Genomic DNA, 17859 nt, shown 5'->3' with positions numbered 1-17859 from the left:
ACTGCTCCTCATTACTTAAAGTGATTTAGAGATGTGAATGCTGCAGACATTCTAGTATAGTTGAGAGCCATGAAAAAATGGGTAATATGGAAACATTGTATTGCACTGAAGCAGCCCTAGCATTTTGTTCAAGGAGTTGTTAGAGCTTTGAAAATAATGCCATTGATTCCCTTTAGCGAGATATGACTTCAACATCCATAATTCAACTCACCTGTTCATTGAATTATAGTAATTCTGCTGAGAGGTGTGGTGAATGCATTCTGCACAGGAAAACATAATAATAACAGAGAGAATGTTTTTTTAAAAAATTCCTAGCCAGCTTTCAACACTCTGTCCCAAAGACAGACTTCAGGAAAACAAGTTATTTAACTACTGCTCCCCTCCCTTTTTGAAAAAGACACTTACTCAAAATTTAGGAGACTAAGGTAATCAGCACACTCTCCTCTATATTTTAACTATTTAAATTAAAAGAGTTAACCAGAATTTATACCTCTTTAACATTTCAGGATTGAATAAAAATGCCACAAGTGAGCCGTTGACAAATGAGCTCTCAAAAGTGTCGCACAGTCACGAGTGCCTTTCAAAAATGTGCAGAGAAAAAAAAATATCGTAAGTGCATGGAAATGAAGTGCTCTGGATATAATATTTATGCCTTTAGGGTACAGAAAACTTGGCCAGAAGCCAGTTCCTAAATAAATATTCATTGTTTCTATCCTAAAGGCACTTCCATCATAGTTTACTAATAAGGATGTTGTTTAGAGATGGCATTATAAAGGTCAGAGCCTAATGAAATAGCACTTTTATCTTTGGATTCTCCTGAAGAAGTGAGGGAGAAATTAAGAGTGTGCACTTTGTTGCCTAAATGAATTGAAAGAGTCTCCAATGTGTCAAAACAAATAAATGTATGTTAATTAGTCTATGGTTGTATTGTGAGAATGTTGATGATGCTCTAGATTTTCCAGGGCTAAATCTAATTATAAAGGCCAACATCCCTTTGAGTATATTATCAGATCTATGTAAATGATCCATTTAAAATGGTATTATACAATTCATTAAAGCTTGCTTGAAAATGTGTATTTGAAGAAAATATTTCTAACTGTCATTCTTTCAAAGCTTCAGAACTAATTGCATAGAAATTTTATTTTTGTTCTAGCCCGTTTTCGGAACAAAACTGTTCTCATTCAATTAATCTGTCATTTAGTAGAAAAACCTCTGTGAGCCCTGCTTCCATAGGTGTTTTGGTCATGAGAAGCGCTATAACCACAGTCTCATGGAAATAAAGCTTATGGAGAATATACATGGAATGATACCATCTGCCTTGCTGTTCTCCACAACCAAGCCAATCAATGACCCTCTACAGCTGAGGTCACAATGGTTTTGACAGAGGAACAAACTAATCTGAGTTTTGAAGGCTGACATTATAGTGGACAGCCATACTTTCCTATCAAATTGCCTTTTGCTCCACCATCAAAGACACCAGTCTAGACTGACTTGGTGACTGCTCGAACCACAGGCCTGAATCTGTCTCATATTCGCTACATTCTCAGATAAGACACAGAGGTGAGGCCTGAATAAATTTCAGGGAGCTGTGAAAGATGACCCTTCAGACAGAGAGAATGATATATTACACCAAGATTTTGACTTGTGTTTTGTATAATATGTATGAACTTGTCTTTATTTGTACCGACATATAAGGTAAATAATACTGAAAAAGTAAGTTGTACAATGATTTTATATATATGTGTGTGTGTGTGTGTGTATGTAGCTAGATCTACACACACACACACACATATATATATGTATATGTATATGTATATACATATATATACACACACAGTCAAGTATTTTCAGTTTTGCAAAATACCTTTTCCATGTTTGTACTTTTATACTTAGCATAACACTGAGGATTTGTTAAATTAGATGTAGAACTTAGCAGTTCTCAGTTCATAAATGAGTTGCTTACATATAAGGAACACCCATATTCTAATTTCATGCAGCTAACTTAGAACTCCAGGCTCTTTACTTCTGCCTAAAATATTTTTTTTGCGGTTGTTTTATTTTTCTCCCCCAAGGAATCAGGGGTTCTATTACAAAATATTATAGGGCACATAAATAATGCAACAGTGTTATCAGTTCATAGTTTTAACATAATATATATAAAATTGAAATTAAGACCTAATTCAGCAATAAGTTACTAAATACTATGACAGGGCTACAGCATTCTAGATACGACATGAAATTAAACTCACCCCAACAAATTTCTTATGTAATTAGAGATATGTGGGAAACATTTACAAATATCAGAAAACATAATTAATGAAAAATTAGTGATCCATACATTATCTGAAATGAGGGTTCAGAAGTGGGAAATAAAGAGATTGTGCACAGAAAATATAATAAAAGGCAGGCTAAAATGAGCAAGGTGTTTTTTAACACTGGTGAGTAGAGCATCCTTTCTGGAGCAAAGGGTCATGCTATGGAAAAGGGTGTAAAAGTTTGGAAAAATACACTAACTCAGAGGAACACTGAATGATAATGTAAGATGTTTGGACCTGAAAGTAATAGAAGATTGTTGAGCAAGTGAAAATATGTTTGGCAAGATTATTTTAGCAGTGGCAAGAAAGCTGATATGGAGGTGATCGGAGACTAAAAGCAAAATTATTAGAAAATGACTGTATTTTTGAGGTATAAAATGACAAATGAAGAATCACATCTTAATAAATTCTAGTCTCAATTTGCTTAGGAATTTAATCATCATCCAAATTCCTTCATGATTCCTAGTGAACTGACATATTTGTTCATTTGGTCTCTAGGCTCTCCGTAAACTGACTTCTGGATTTCTAGACACTGGAGTCAGAATTTAAGTTTTACTGAGAAATATCTGTATGTATCATAACAAATAGTCACATTTTCAACAGAAATTCCTGAGTTACTTTTGGGGAGTACACTACAGCTTAACTCCCACCCTTAAGGGCTAATTGAACACATGGGAAAAGTGGTGGTGGTAAAAAGGCATGGTTCAAAAATAAATATATTTCTTCTTTCCCCTTACCCTCTGGTAACCACTAAACTATTGTCTGTGTCTATGAGTTTTTGTTTCTTCATTTATTTGCCTTGTTTCTTGGTTGTTTTCAGTTTTATATCACACATATCAGTGAAATTATATGGTTCTTGACTTTTTCTTTCTGACTTATTTCACTTAGCATAAAAATCTTAAGATCCATCCATGTTGTTGTAAATGGTACTATTTGACCTTTTCGTATGGCAGAACAGTATTCCATTGTGAATCTATAGATGATGTCTTACAGAATTGTACACCTGAAACCTATGTAACTTTTAATAATTGTCACTCCAATAAACTTTAATTAAAAAAATAAAAATATAAATAGATAAATATAATTCTGACCCTGGTTGATAAGAGAACAGCCGATATTAAGTGTTTCTCAAAATTCTGTAACAAGTGTACCATACAGCATGCAAAATTTTCTCACAAATGTCAAATTTTGACTAAAATAACTTATTTTAATGTTATTTATATATGTATAAATGGAAAATTAGCACTTATATGACTAAAAAATAAATTTATAAATAAACCTTAGTCTATACAATTCAAAATAGCAGGCTTAATATATTATCACTGATGATGCTGTTTAGATTACAACTTGCAATGTGACTATATTACTGAATTTTACAAATTCAATGGGGATTTACAAATCCCACATGGCTGTGCTATTATATTTATACTATACAATGGCTTAATTTTCCCAACAATATTCTAAATTTTCCCCACAATATTCTGTGAAGCTTTGGATAGTAAAGCTTTCTGGACTTCAAGTGGCTGTAACTTAACATCAACACTTTATTCAAGTGATTTCTCTCTTTCTCTATCTCCTCCTATGATTTCAGATCAATTATAGTATTTTAATTTTAAATTGCATAGCCCATAATAAGGTGGTTAGTTAGGATCTCAATATTGACATACAACATTTATTAGAGAATGAAAACCTATAGACACAACAGTTACTAATAAAAATCTCGTAGAAAAATCTTGGGCCACTGAAAATAGGTCTGAGGATAGCCAGTTTCTGGAGAAACCATGTTTGTAAAACACAGAAAATATTGAAAGTCATTAGGAGGATACTGTAATTATTTCTATTTATTTTCCAAGAGAAATGATTTCGTTATGACTAGATCTTTTCTTTTGGTTAATCAGAGGTAGAAATGACGGGAGCATATTTTCAAGAACATGATGTATATTAAAATTTTATATTTTCCTTATAAGAGTTACTGCCTCCAATATACATTTTCCTCAGTGAGAACAGTATAATGTTTATAAAACACTCCAAATTTTCATTCTGTAAATCTATTTTTTTCTGGGCTTTTAGCCAAGATGTAGAACCATGCTGATAACTCTGATGACAATTTTTGCATCATGAAGGTCACTATTATAGTTATAAATTAAGTACTTGGGTTGTATGAAATTTATAATTCTGTTTAACAAAATCAAAAGCCTGATTTTTTTTGTTTTCTTTGTAGTTCAACTGTTTCAGTTCTTTGAGAGTATGAATGGGTATTTAAATGATTGGAGCAAGGGCCACAAAAATGGTCAGTCTTATAATATTACTGTGGATGGATGAATAAAAAAGACTGAAGGGAGTCATTCAACTCTTAAATGAGCATGAACTTACTAAAAGGCACTGTTTATTCCTTCTGTGAGTACTTAAATATGTTTTCCCAATTTTGTTCCCAAGTGTTCTTGAATATGTTGGATTCTCTCAGTACCTCTGCTACTCTTTCAGGAGGTACAGCCTCCATCACCTGAATAGGGAAAATTGGGAAAAAGGAATGAGTGAAGCATGGGCAGATGCAAATTGAAGGTTTTCAGCAGACTACCCTTCACAGCATTGAATAGCTTTCTGGTAGTAGGGGCTTCACCTGGCCTGGTGTCTAGGCATAAATGAGTGCCTGTTGCTAATTGAGAATCATGGGTTGATGATCTCATGTCTGAATAAACAAAACTTAGAATGTACACTGAGGAAATCCTAGAGTATGGAGATCCAGTGTCTCATATATATATGAGGTTAAGCCATTACAAAAGCTCTAAAATGTAAATATTACCTAGGAAGTCTATTGAATCATTTTCAGCTATTTAACTAGCCAATTGCCCAATGTTGTTTTAAAAGAAAGCACTGCAAAAAGATGTATTCCTTCAAAAAGGAATAAAAGAAACAAGAACAGGACCGTCAGTCCAAGCTTCAATATATAGTGAAGAGGAGTCAGTCTCTGGACAGCAAATGACCAAAATTGGAACACTGAAGGAAAGACAAGAAGGGAATGTAGTCTCTAAGATATATAAAGAGCTACTCCAAGGAGAGTATCTGCGTTTACAAATGCCTGCAAGGCAATATCCTGGGCATATATATGGACATCACTGACAGAATAAAATATCTTTACATAGAAATTAGCAAGATACTATGCCTTTTTATTTTCCAATGTCAGTATCTTACCTGGTCACTGCATCCAAGACTAACTTTACATACACAAAAACAACAACAAGAAGAAAGTACACCAAAATATTATAGTTTTGTCAGATAGAGCAATAAGGAGTTGAAGATTGTGTGTACATAACACGAAATTCACTCAGAAAAAAAGCAGTTGTCTGAAAAATCACATTCAGCATCTTTCCAATAGCCTTGCTACATAGGTACAATGATTGTTCCCCCCTTATCCATGGTTTTTTCTTTCCTGTGGTTTGAGTTACTGAAAGTCAATTGTGGTCCAAAGATAGTACATGGAAAATCCAGAAACAAACAATTCATAAGTTTCAAAACACGCACCTTTCTTAATAGCATGATGAATTCTCTCACCTTCCTCCACCATCCTGCCTAAGACATGAATCATCGTTTTGTCCAGGGTCTCGGTGCTATAGATGCTCCCTTTGGTCCCTGAGTAGCCATCTTGGTTATTAGATCAACTTTCTCCTATCGTGGTGCTTTTGTTTAAGTAACTCTTATAATAGCCTAATGCTATGTCATGATGCCTATGTTCATTCACCTCTCTTCCTCGAGTCATGTTGCTTTGTATCATCTTCCAACATCACAACAAAAATATATATTTTTGAGAGAGACAAAGACTATGTTCACAATTTTATTACAGTATATTGTTAAAATTCTTCTATTTTATTATTTGTTATTATTGTTAATATTTTACTGTGCCTAATGTAGAAATTAAGCTTTATCACAGGCATACATGTATAGGAAAAAAAACATAGTATATACAGGCTTCGGTATTTTCTGTGGTATTTCATGCATCCAACCAGGGGTTTCAGAATGTAAGAACTGTGGATAAGGGGGGGCTACTGCATTATTATACCCGGTTTGAAAAACGATGAAAACATCACAGAGAGGTTAAGTACCTTGTCTGAGGTCACACAGAAAGTTAAGGCTGGAGCTAGGTTTACAACTGAATTTTAATTGATCCCAAAGCCTGTATTCTTTTTGCCATAGCATTTGTATGGAGGTGAGACGGGGGTTGGTGGAATATGTTGAAAATTTTACTTCACTAGATTGTTTTGGTGCATTGTACTATGAACACTGCCTGTGATAACTTGCCTATTATAAGTTTATACAGTTAAGACTAAAATTATAAAAATAAATTTGTTGTAATTTTATCATAGCTAATGCCCACTTCCACAATGTGGAATAATTTTTGAACTATGCCTTTAAAAATAATTCTCCGTCACTTATATAACAGTTTTATGGGCTCCTCCTGTAACAGTGCAGGGATTTTAAAAGTAGCAGTTTATTTATTTTTCAAAATGCATTTTTTTTCTAACTTAATAACTCGACCTAATGGTTAGTATGTTGGAAATCAAGCTAATATGCCAACATCACCTGATCACAAAAATGCAGACCATGTAAAAAAAACAACTGTTAGGCAAATAATAGAATTATAGTTATGAATTTACTGATCTTAGCATAATTACACAGACAGTTACTGTGTTACTACAACCCACAGCAGGGTCCACATGCCCTAAAGACAATGAATTTCTGTTGGGAAAGTATCAACAAGTATCAGAGTAACAAAGTGATGGTAATCCACCACCAAATATAAACAACAGAGATCTGAAACCAAGAGCGATAATAGAGATGGATGTTTGCCATGGTAGCTGTTGAAAGGCATCTTGTGAAGACATATACCATGACTCTGTTTAGAGAACCAGAGAGTCTTTGCCAGGTACATGGTGAATAATAACCCCATCATGTTTTAACTGCCTGACTGAATGCTTAGAGAAAGGAAAGCTGAGAAATAAACCCAGGATCTTGTCATTTCTTATATAAAAGGTAAAAAGTATACTATATTTAAACATTCAGTTTACTTTTAAAACGTATGGGATTCTTGAAAATTTAAAGAGTAGGTAGGTTGTCAGCAATAAAACTTAACTCATGGTTAAACATAATTTATTATTAAATGTTATACTTTATACTTATTCAAGTAAACAATACACGTGTGTGCCCGTGTGTGTACATGTGTATGTATATAAATGAATATATATTCTTATTGAAAAATACTGTTGAGAAGATACATCTTTTTAACTTTCAAAATGACTAAGGCATTATCCAACACCAACCAACCAAAGAAATAATAAAGAAAGACCATTAACAAAAACTGTAGCCAACGCCAAGCGGCTGGTAATTTCCATAAAAATTGTCGAAAAACAACCAGAACTGCAACAAGTGATCAAACTGGACTGTGTTCTTTGCATTTTACTTCAACAGGCATTTCTTTAAAAAAATCACCAGGCTAAATAATTATTCTTACTGAAATAGAAAAATGTGCCAGTCTGTCCTTTATACGTAATGTCTGCAATGAACAATAATCTGGAGCTTAAGATAATTAATACTATATATCCTTGCCTTTGAACAACACAGCTGTAAGCCATGGGGCTTTAAAATTAATAGGACCTTCAAAGCTATAAATCAGAAACCATGATAATTTTATATAATATTTCTTAAAAGGCACTTACCTTTTGGAAGAGAAACACACTGCTGGTAGCAAACTGCCTGTTAAAATAAAACATATCATTTATTGGTATTTAGTAAATAAAATACATGTTGATGCATTGTTATAGTTAGCACAATTATGGGCCAACTTTAAACTTTTCTTGATCTCATTTAGTTTCTTTTTCTACTAAAAATTAAAATCACCTCCTTGGTTATAATAATTAAATTTCTTTCTGTTCAATGCATGTGTACTGAAACTACAAAAGCTAATGAGTTTCATGTCTGAGAGCAAAAACAGAAATTACAGGGCACATTATCCAAGTAATGGGTATAGATTCCAGCATATTCCATTCATTGAGTATAATGAGAAGCACATGAATTAATGTCTACACCAGAAGTGTTAAGAGTTAGATGTCGTAGAGAATTCCATTTCTACTAAACAAAAATGAAATTCCACCAGGTAGAAGTGATTAATATGAGATGTACTCTTTTCAAGTATTACAATATTTATTTGAGTTTCTTATATACTTTTCACAGAATTGAATTAAAGTCTGACATATTTTTATTTATAATACCTCACAAATGTCACTGAGATGAAATAATGTCATGGCTTCACACAATATGCAGCAAAGAGTGTACTTGAAACAAACTGGCTTGAATCAATATACTATTTAATCCTAATCAGACACAAAGGAGAGATATGCTAGGATACAGCAGGAGAAATGTGTGCAGTAGAAGAAACTTTTTTGATCACTTTCTTTTCCATAGGACCTGAATTTATTGTTCTCAGAAATGAAAACCAAAAAATATTCAAATAATATCCTTAGAAATTTGTTTTGTTTGCATACATAAGATTAAACAGACTTTTTTTTCTCTCAACTGTTTTGTGTATGTCACAAATGCTGACATTCTGGTGCTTCAAGTTACAGAAAAATGTATTTTAACTGAGTTTTATTGTATCCTTAAAACAAGTAAAACCCAAAAGTTTGCAAAATTGATAACCTTTAGATACTAATTTATAAACAGAGGCAGCTTCGGTTGTAAATTCATCTCAGTTCACTTGAGTGTTAAATTGTCATGACAGCAAAATTGCCTCTCGCTTTCATCCTAGATTGACTCTCTAATAAGATTTAGAAAGGAAGAGAGGGTGCTCAGAATTGGATAGAGTGTAAGTCTGGTCAGGCTCCTGGTCCCTCAGGATGAACTGTGCTCCTGGGGAGACCTTCTTTCACTACCAGTGCCCTGCTACCTTATGTTGTTCGGGTTTGCCCTATGCAAACGTCTGGCTGAATTCTCTCGCTGGATGTGCCTTCTCAGTAAGAATGGGCAAAACTGATTTAGAGTAAATTAAACAATTAATGTAACTTTCACCTGTCCACAGAAATTATTTCTAGATGTCTCTTTGGTTTGATATAATAGAAGCATTCAGGACAATTTTTTTTTCAAGTTTTAGTCCTGTTCATTCTTGAAAATTAAGTTTAATTTCTCCCACAACCACCACTAGAGTTCCTTTCCACAACTCTCTCGTAGTGGCTAAGGCATCTTCACAATCACATTGCTGTCCATGCACCTAAACACAACCCTAATCCATCATCTACACAGATGTCAGAGTATTGTTCTTTTTTATAAGAAGTGGATATAATCAAGTGTCAACCCTACTTAAATATTGCCATTCTTTACTTGTTATTCCTTATAGGATACATTTGCAAATCCTTGACATGGCTTCCAAGGCTTGTTGTTCTGAACCCTGTTGACTTCTCTAGTGTAATTTCTCATAACACTCTCCTCTCTCATTGTACTGAAGACATGGGCTTTCTATTTTTTGTTTTTTCTATTCCTCAAATTAGCCGCCCTCTTTCTAGTCTTAGGTTCAGCACCTTAGCTAAGATGAAAGCCAAGAAAGCCCCTTCACCTATACAACACTTGAACTCACTTACTGATCTCAAACATTCCTTACTCAGAGAGTCTGTCCATGAATCCTAATCTGGTTCCTTTTCATAATCTAGTAATTGTGTTTTGCTCAATTTTCCCTCTTCCAGCGCTGCAGAGAGAAGTTTTGAGCTCTGCTTCATCCCCCTATGGACAGAATGAGCATAACACTTATTGTCTAAACTGGGCGACTATTGAGACTGAAAGAGATATTAAGCAGACTCGATGCCAGTACACGACATGTAATCCAGGACTGTTCTGAGCAAAACCAGGCATATGGTCAACCATGCTGCGGAAAATTTAACATGTATGTGAATGCTAATAAGTTTAACACTGCCCAACTTTAATTGAGGGGGCGATATTCAATCAGTTGATGAGCTTTAAAAGCTGATGGTTACTCATATAACATGGTACACAATGTTAACATATAAAATATCCTCTGTGTTCTTTTCCTATACTAAGTAACTATAATATTGTTTTCCCTAAACCTGTTAAAGCACAATCAAAACAGTAAACAGTAACTTAAAAAGGTTTTTAACAGCTGAAGCACAGAACAAATCATAGCCACCAATTAAATGCTCCCTGGGTTAATTTCTGGACAAGTCGATAGTTGCCATTTTAAAGCTTTTTTATCAGCTTCTCTCTCTGCTACCAACATATTTGCATTCATCACAACTTCCATCCAAGGACTGCAACTGACATTTACGCCTCCACTCAAATGCACGGATAATGGTCTGGCTATGAGGATAATATAAGGGGGGGTAGACATTCAGCACTTCTAAGAGCTTTCCACGTTCTTTGTAACCAGATCAACAAGAAAACCTCTTTGAAAACATTTTAGTGTGAGGAAGAGAAGTAGACTTCCCTTCAGAAGATCAGCTTTCAAATTAACTCTCCACAGACGTGGGGAAAGAAGAAATTATTACATGAGCATTGGGGTCCTTGAGACAGTCCTTATTATTTTTCAGATGTTTAGTACCCCGGCTAAAATCATCTTCTTTTATGAGCACCGTGTTTCCCCCAAAATAAGACCTAGCTGGACCAGCAGCTCCAATGCATCTCTTGGAGCAAAAATTAATATAAGAACCAGTATTATATTATATTATATTGTATTATATTTCATTATATATTATGTTATGTTATGTTGTGTTGTGTTGTGTTGTGATGTGATGTGATGTTGTTATATTATTTTATACTTGGTCTTATATTATAGTAAAGTAAGACCAGATCTTATATTAAATTTGCTCCAAAAGACACATTAGAACTGATGGTCCGGCTAAGTCTTATTTTCGGGGAAATACAGTGTGTGAGTGTGTGTGTGTGTGTGTGTGTGTGTGTGTGTGTGTGTGTGTTGCATGTGTACTGTTGGGTGAGCAAGGTAATTTATTTTTCCTTTCTTTGGAGATTGAAGTAAAAGTGTGAATCCGAAGAGTGACTGGAATTTAATCAGACAGTGGCAAACAAAGAGATAAAGGCCAATGACACAAGATCTCTGATACCCTAGAGCATTATTAATTAAATCACTGGGCAAATTAGACGAAGCCTTCGGAGGAAGTCAGGAAATAATGCTGAATGGTCCAGATCCTTATGCTGTGTTAAGATGTTTCCTCTTTCTTTTAATTGAAGATTTATGAGATTTTACAAAAGAATGTTGAAACATATATATATATATATATATATATATATATAGTTTTGATAATCAGGTTAACAGTATGGTAAATGGTTAGAGTGGATAAAACAGACCTCTTAAAAGATTTTTGCAGTAATCCTTAATTGAAATGGTGAAGTACTTACCTGTGACAAAAGCAATGGTTAGGTAAGGAAAAGAAGGGATTCCCAAGGTAGTTGAGAGGTATAATTGATACAGTTTTTCCCTGAGAACATAGGTTTGTAAAATATCTTTGCAATTTTACATGAGTGCCTAAGTCACCAGTTACCAAATTAATGATCTTAAGATAAATAAGTATGGTGAAGAATGACAGAAGATGATGAGTTTGTTTTCAAAGTTTCGTATTTTTGAAGTTGAGCAAAAAATTTAGTAGATTAATTCCAACACTTTGATATATATTACTCTAATTTTATAATTAAGGAAATTAAAACTAAGATATATTATATTTGCTATCTCAAGGCCACACAGCTAAGATATGTTAGAAGAAGAATTTTATTTCAATGTCCTTGGCTCTACATTCCATTCCTGTTATAGAACTGGCTCTTTGGTTTTGTAAATACATGCTTTAATACTACAATTCCTTCATCTGTATTTCAATGGTTATCTATCTTTGTGATTATTAGAGATTGATATTGTGAAAATAGGATTTAGTAAATAAAAGCAGAAATATCTCAAGTGAACATTTTAGTTCCCATGGTGCAAGATACTTTTGAAATTTAATTATTGACAGGAAACTACCCTGTCAAAAAAGAAAGTAAGTGGTTGTACAGTCTGCCTTATCACTTCACATTGATTTTATTTAATTAGGGGGCCAAAAATCCTGTCCATGTCTACTTCAGTGAGGACAGTGGATATGGAGCATGAAAAGAGAACACATGGCTCTTAATGTTGAATCAGCTGCCAAGTGAGACATTTACTCTGAAGTTTTTTTTGTTTGTTTGTTTTTTTCCCATTTTTCTGTTTCAGGCTGATCTCTCATATGCTCTTAATGTAGGTTTTTATTTGTGCATTTCACAGTTGTTATATGAATCCATAGCTGCAGAATATTTGGAATCCAGCTTTTTATGATGATTAGTATGGTTCTTTGTGGTTATAAATAACAAATGCATGATTTTTTGATAAAAAGGACAATTAAAGGGATTTATCTTTCAATTATTAAACTTTGTTCATATTTATTTATTTGGACTATTAATCATCACTAAACATAAAAGAAAATACAAATAACAGCATGTCATGTAATGTCTATTTTGCTCTTTGATAGAAAATGGACCATTGCACTGCCAAGATCCATTGCTAGAGTAATTCATTTCCCTGATTTTCACCCTCCCCCATTCTACTATGCAGAGATACTTTAGTGTTTTCATCTAAAGTCTTGCATTTTATAGAGGATAAAAAAGAAATTTGTCATGTACACCATAAAGCAGAAATATTATGACTGAAGTTAGTGAAGGGTTGAGACATGTTTAATTGCGTAGTGTATACAGCCATCAATCCACTTGTGAAATTTCAAAAAGTTCCATTTAGAAAGTATTTTGTTACTTTAAAGGTATAAAACACTTTAAAAAGTTAATTACATAGTATTTATTAAAAGTGAATAGATAGAGGTTAAGGGTATTGACTTTGGAGTCACACTGCCTGAGTTGAAAGGGCACCTGGATACTTATCACAGTGTGACTTTTGGCAAGTTACTTATCTCTCTCTGCCACTATTTCTTTTAATAAAAAAGTAGGAAAAAAAATCACTACCTCACAGGATCATTGTGAATATTAAATGAGTTATATACATAAAGCACTTAGGATAAAGCACATAATTAGCCCTCAACATATGTTAGCTTCTATAATGATCTAAGTGAATCTATTGTTCTACTCATTGGTATAGTAATCACCAAATGATATTTATTATATAAGCTTAGACTTTGCTAAATATTAAATACCGTAATGCCTCTATTATCCTGAAATCAGCAGAAAAACAGGTAGGAAGAAAAAATAAATGAATAATATATATACATACATATGTAATATATGCAGTTAGATAAGTCAATGGAGCTTACATACATATGTAATATATATATATATATATATCTATATATACATATATATAAATATATATGTATATATAGATATATATATATATGTATGTATGTATGTATGTATGTATATTTCTCTCACTAATCCTATGCACAAAATCTGAAGTATGTTGACCATACAGAAAGGTCTCAGTTTGTTTTCAATCTGGCACAGTGCTGAAAGTGAAACAGAGATAAACAAGAATCTTTACCCTTAAGAGACCTGTAATCTACTTGGAAAGTAAATAGGACTGAATACAAAATTGTGTTATTTCTACAAGAGGATTACAAGAGGAGAGAGATGGAGAAAGCCATGTTATGTTTGGCAGAAAGGCAAACTTCTCAAAATAACTTACATGATGTATCCTCTTATGTGGACCCACCCTGTTTGCCAATCATTTTATTCAATTCTAGAATTATGAGCTCTTGTCTCTCTACTAAGCTTTAGTATCAGACTTTCTAATGGCTAATGCCTGATTTCTATTTTTTTGTATTGCTTAAAAATCAACATTAATGTAACCAATATTTATTAAGTACCAATTAAAGTGAAGTACAGGAAGATGCCAAAGTACAAGAAGCTTTGAGTGCCCTGAAATAATAACAGAATGAACAAACCATAAAAGACCCAGAATAGCCAAAGCAATCTTGAGAAAGGAGAACAAAGCTGCAGGCATCATGCTCCCCAATTTCGAGCTATATTAGAAAGCTCTAGTAATCAAAACAGTATAGTATTGACATGAAACCAGACACATAGAACAATGAAACAGAATAGGCATCCCAGAAATAAACCTATGCATATATGGCTAATTAATTTACAATAAAAGTAGCAAAGAATATACCATAGGGAAAAGACAATCTCTTCAATAACTGGTAATGAGAAAAACAAACATTTACATTCAGAAGAATGAAACTGGACTCCTACATTACACCACACGTAAAGATTATTTGAAAATGAATCAACAACTTGAATATAAGACCTGAAATCATAAAACTCCTGGGTGAAAACCCAGGCTCCTTGACATCAATCTTAGAGATTTCTTTTTTTTTGATTTGACACCAAAAGAAAAGGCAACAAAAGCAATAATGAAAAAGCAGGCATACATCAAAACAAAAAGCTTCTCTATAGCAAAGAAAGATATCAACAACATAAAAATGTGACCTACTGAATAGAAGATATTTGCAAATGATATATCTGATAAAGGGTTAATATGCAACATATATAAAGAACTCATACAACTCAATAGGAAAAAAGCAAACAGTCTGATTAAAACATGAGCAGAGAAACTAAATAGACATTTTTCCAAAGAAGACATACAGATGGCCAACAGGTACATGAAAAGGTGCTCAGTATCACTGATCACCAAGGAAAGGCCAATCAAAACCGCAAAATGAAATATAACCTCACACTTGTTAGAATGGCTATCATCAAAAAGACAAGAATTAATAAGTGTTGGCAAGGATGTGGAGAAAAGAGAACCCTTGTGTACAGTTGGTGGAAATGTAAATTGGTAGAACCACTGTTGCAAACAGTATGAAGATTCCTTAAGAAATTTAAAAAAAACAAACAGAATTACCATATGATGCAGCAATTCCCATTTTGAGTATTTATGCGAAGAAAACAAAAACATTAACTCAAAAGGAAATTTACACCCCCATGTTCATTCAGCATCATTTACTAATAAACATACTACGGAAGCAATCTAAGTGTCCATTGATTGATGAATGGATTACAAATGTGGTATATATAAATTCAAGAATGTTCAAGATATAATAAAGAAAGAAATATTGTCATTTGTGACAATATGGATGAGTCTTGCTATGTGAAATAAGTCACACAGAGAAATACCACATTTCGCCTATATATGGATTCCAAAAGAAATCAAAGAAAAAAAAAAACAAAAAATGAATAAACAAAAATCCCCAAGCCTGTGGATACAGAGAACAGATTGATGGTTGCCAGAGGGGTGAGGTATGGGGGGGGGGTAGGCAAAATGGATAAAAGGGTTAAAATGCACAAACTTCAAGCTATAAAATGAATAAGTCACGCGAATGTAATATACAGCATAGTGACTATAGTTAATATACTGTATTGTGTATTTGAAGGTTTCTAAGAGTAAATCTTAAAAGTTTTCATAAGAACAATCATTTGTAACAATGTACACTGACGGATGTTAACTAAATTTATTATGGTGATCATTTCACAATATGTACATTATATCAAATCATTATGTCGTACATCTGAAACTAATAGAATGTTATAAGTCAGTTATAGCTAATAAAAATGCTTTTGAAAATTAACACAATAGTTCCAAGTACTCTAAATAAGACCAGGTGACACAGAGTGCCAGTGGGAGGCACAGGGCATTTGATTTTGCGAGTGAAAGTGCATTCAGAAAATATGAAACTTGATCTACGAAAGGAATGAATGACAAGAGCAGCCAGTCTGTGAGGATCTAGTGGCAGAACCTTCCAGAAAGCATAAGAGGGAAACCTGCAAGAGATAAAAACCCCACAATCAGTGAGGAAAAATTCTTTCAGAGGAAGAAGTCTCATGAATAAGATCTGGGAGACGGATGTGGGATCAGATTTTGATTTAGGAGACATTTTATAAGTGCTAAGGAGTGACATGAAGCTTGGGAGGAGGGAATCACATAATCCAATTTATTTTTTAGAATTCTTTAGCTGCTGTGTGGATGGAGAGCAGAGGTCAAGTGTAGAAGCTGAGAGAACAGTTAAGAGGCTATTGCAGTAGACCAAGCAAGAGGTGATGGAGGGTTGGGCATGGAGGCTACAATGGAGATGGAGAGAAATGGATGATGCCAGAATAATGTCTGTAATAGAGCTCTCAGGATTTGCTGATGGATTGGATGTGAGTGAGAAAAAGACAGAAATTAAGTACAACTCTTCTGTATCAGGGAGAAGGCAAAATAGATAATGCTGCCATTTACCAAGATGCTATTGAAGAAGAAAAAAACAAACATACTTGGGGAAGGAAATATTTACGTGTTAGCCATATTAAGTATGAGGACCACATTGACATTTAAGGGCTAATGTTGTGTACCTGATTCTAGAACAGAACATGCTTGGCTCTAGGGTTTTTCAACCTCAACACTATTCACTTTTAGGGTGGACGTTTGTTGTGGGGGCTGCCCTGTGCATGTAAAATGGTTCACAACATCTTCTGCTTCTGTCTGCTGGATTACAGTATGTCCTCACCCAGTTGAAAACAAACAAGTATCTTCAGACACTGCTGAATGAGGGGGGAGGTGGCAGGATGAGGGGCAATATTACTCTGGGTTGAGAATCATTGGGCTAGAGATAAACATTTTGATGTGAAATTAGTGATTGAGTGTTGAGTTTGCCAGGTATATGACGGATCTCATAGAAAGAGGGGGAAAAAAAACAACACAATAAAACAGTAGCATGCTCACGTGAAGGGACATCGAAATGAGAAACTGAGCAGCAGCAGAAGAGGATATGGCAAAGAAGACAATTAAGGAGAACTTAAACCTGATGAGTACGGTGGAGTGGAATCCTGGAGAAGAAGGTATTACCAACAGGAAAGCTGTCATATGTGGCTCATGTGAGCGATTTTGACTAGGTGAACAAGGACAGAAAAATAATCACTTACAGATCTGTGACTATAAAGAACTGACCTATAACAGTCATGAGGCAGCCTGTGTGTGAAAATTCCTATTACCTTGTTGTTTCAGCAAAAATTTTTTGCTTAAGCTAGGGCTGCCAATAGATGGGAGATGGTTGGTTATCAACCTTTCCTCAATATAATTAGCTGTTGTTTGAGGCATTGTATCCAAGTGGTCAGAGGGAGGTAAGGTTGTGTGCTCAAGTTCCTCTTGTCAATTTTTACCAGGGGTAGGGGTACTGCCAAGTTTCCCTGAGCTCCCACCTGCCCTCCGCCTGATCATTGAATTGTAATGTTATACAAGCATGTTCCATGCCTGGACTGTTGTTGACAAAAGCCAGACTGTAGAAAAGGGCCAAGTGTTCCAGGGAGGGAAGTTATCAAGGGGGTGGAAAGAGTCTTGACCAGTAAATTGGTCTCTACTCTTAGAACAGAGTCACAGACTCTACATACTTCTGATACTGGAACTTTTCTTGTCTTCCATTTTGACCTTCTGTGCATTTGGGGAGGAACTGCTAAATGGGTTTGAACTGGATGAGCTACATTCCCC

At 34.3% G+C, this 17859-nt stretch overlaps 1 long non-coding RNA gene across 1 annotated transcript in view; it reads right to left on the bottom strand.

The window, feature by feature from the left end:
* The window catches only part of LOC308496527, a 716843-nt gene that overhangs the window by 280688 nt on the left and 418296 nt on the right, over positions 1 to 17859 (bottom strand). The window contains exon 3 of the long non-coding RNA XR_013993197.1: positions 8027 to 8063. This is a non-coding gene — a long non-coding RNA (uncharacterized lncRNA). The remainder of the gene's footprint in view (positions 1 to 8026; positions 8064 to 17859) is intronic.

This window comes from Rhinolophus hipposideros (assembly GCF_964194185.1).
Source record: "Rhinolophus hipposideros genome assembly, chromosome: 4".
NCBI lineage: Eukaryota > Metazoa > Chordata > Mammalia > Chiroptera > Rhinolophidae > Rhinolophus > Rhinolophus hipposideros.
Note: the sequence above shows the minus strand (reverse complement) of the source record. Positions and strands in the feature narration are given on the sequence as shown.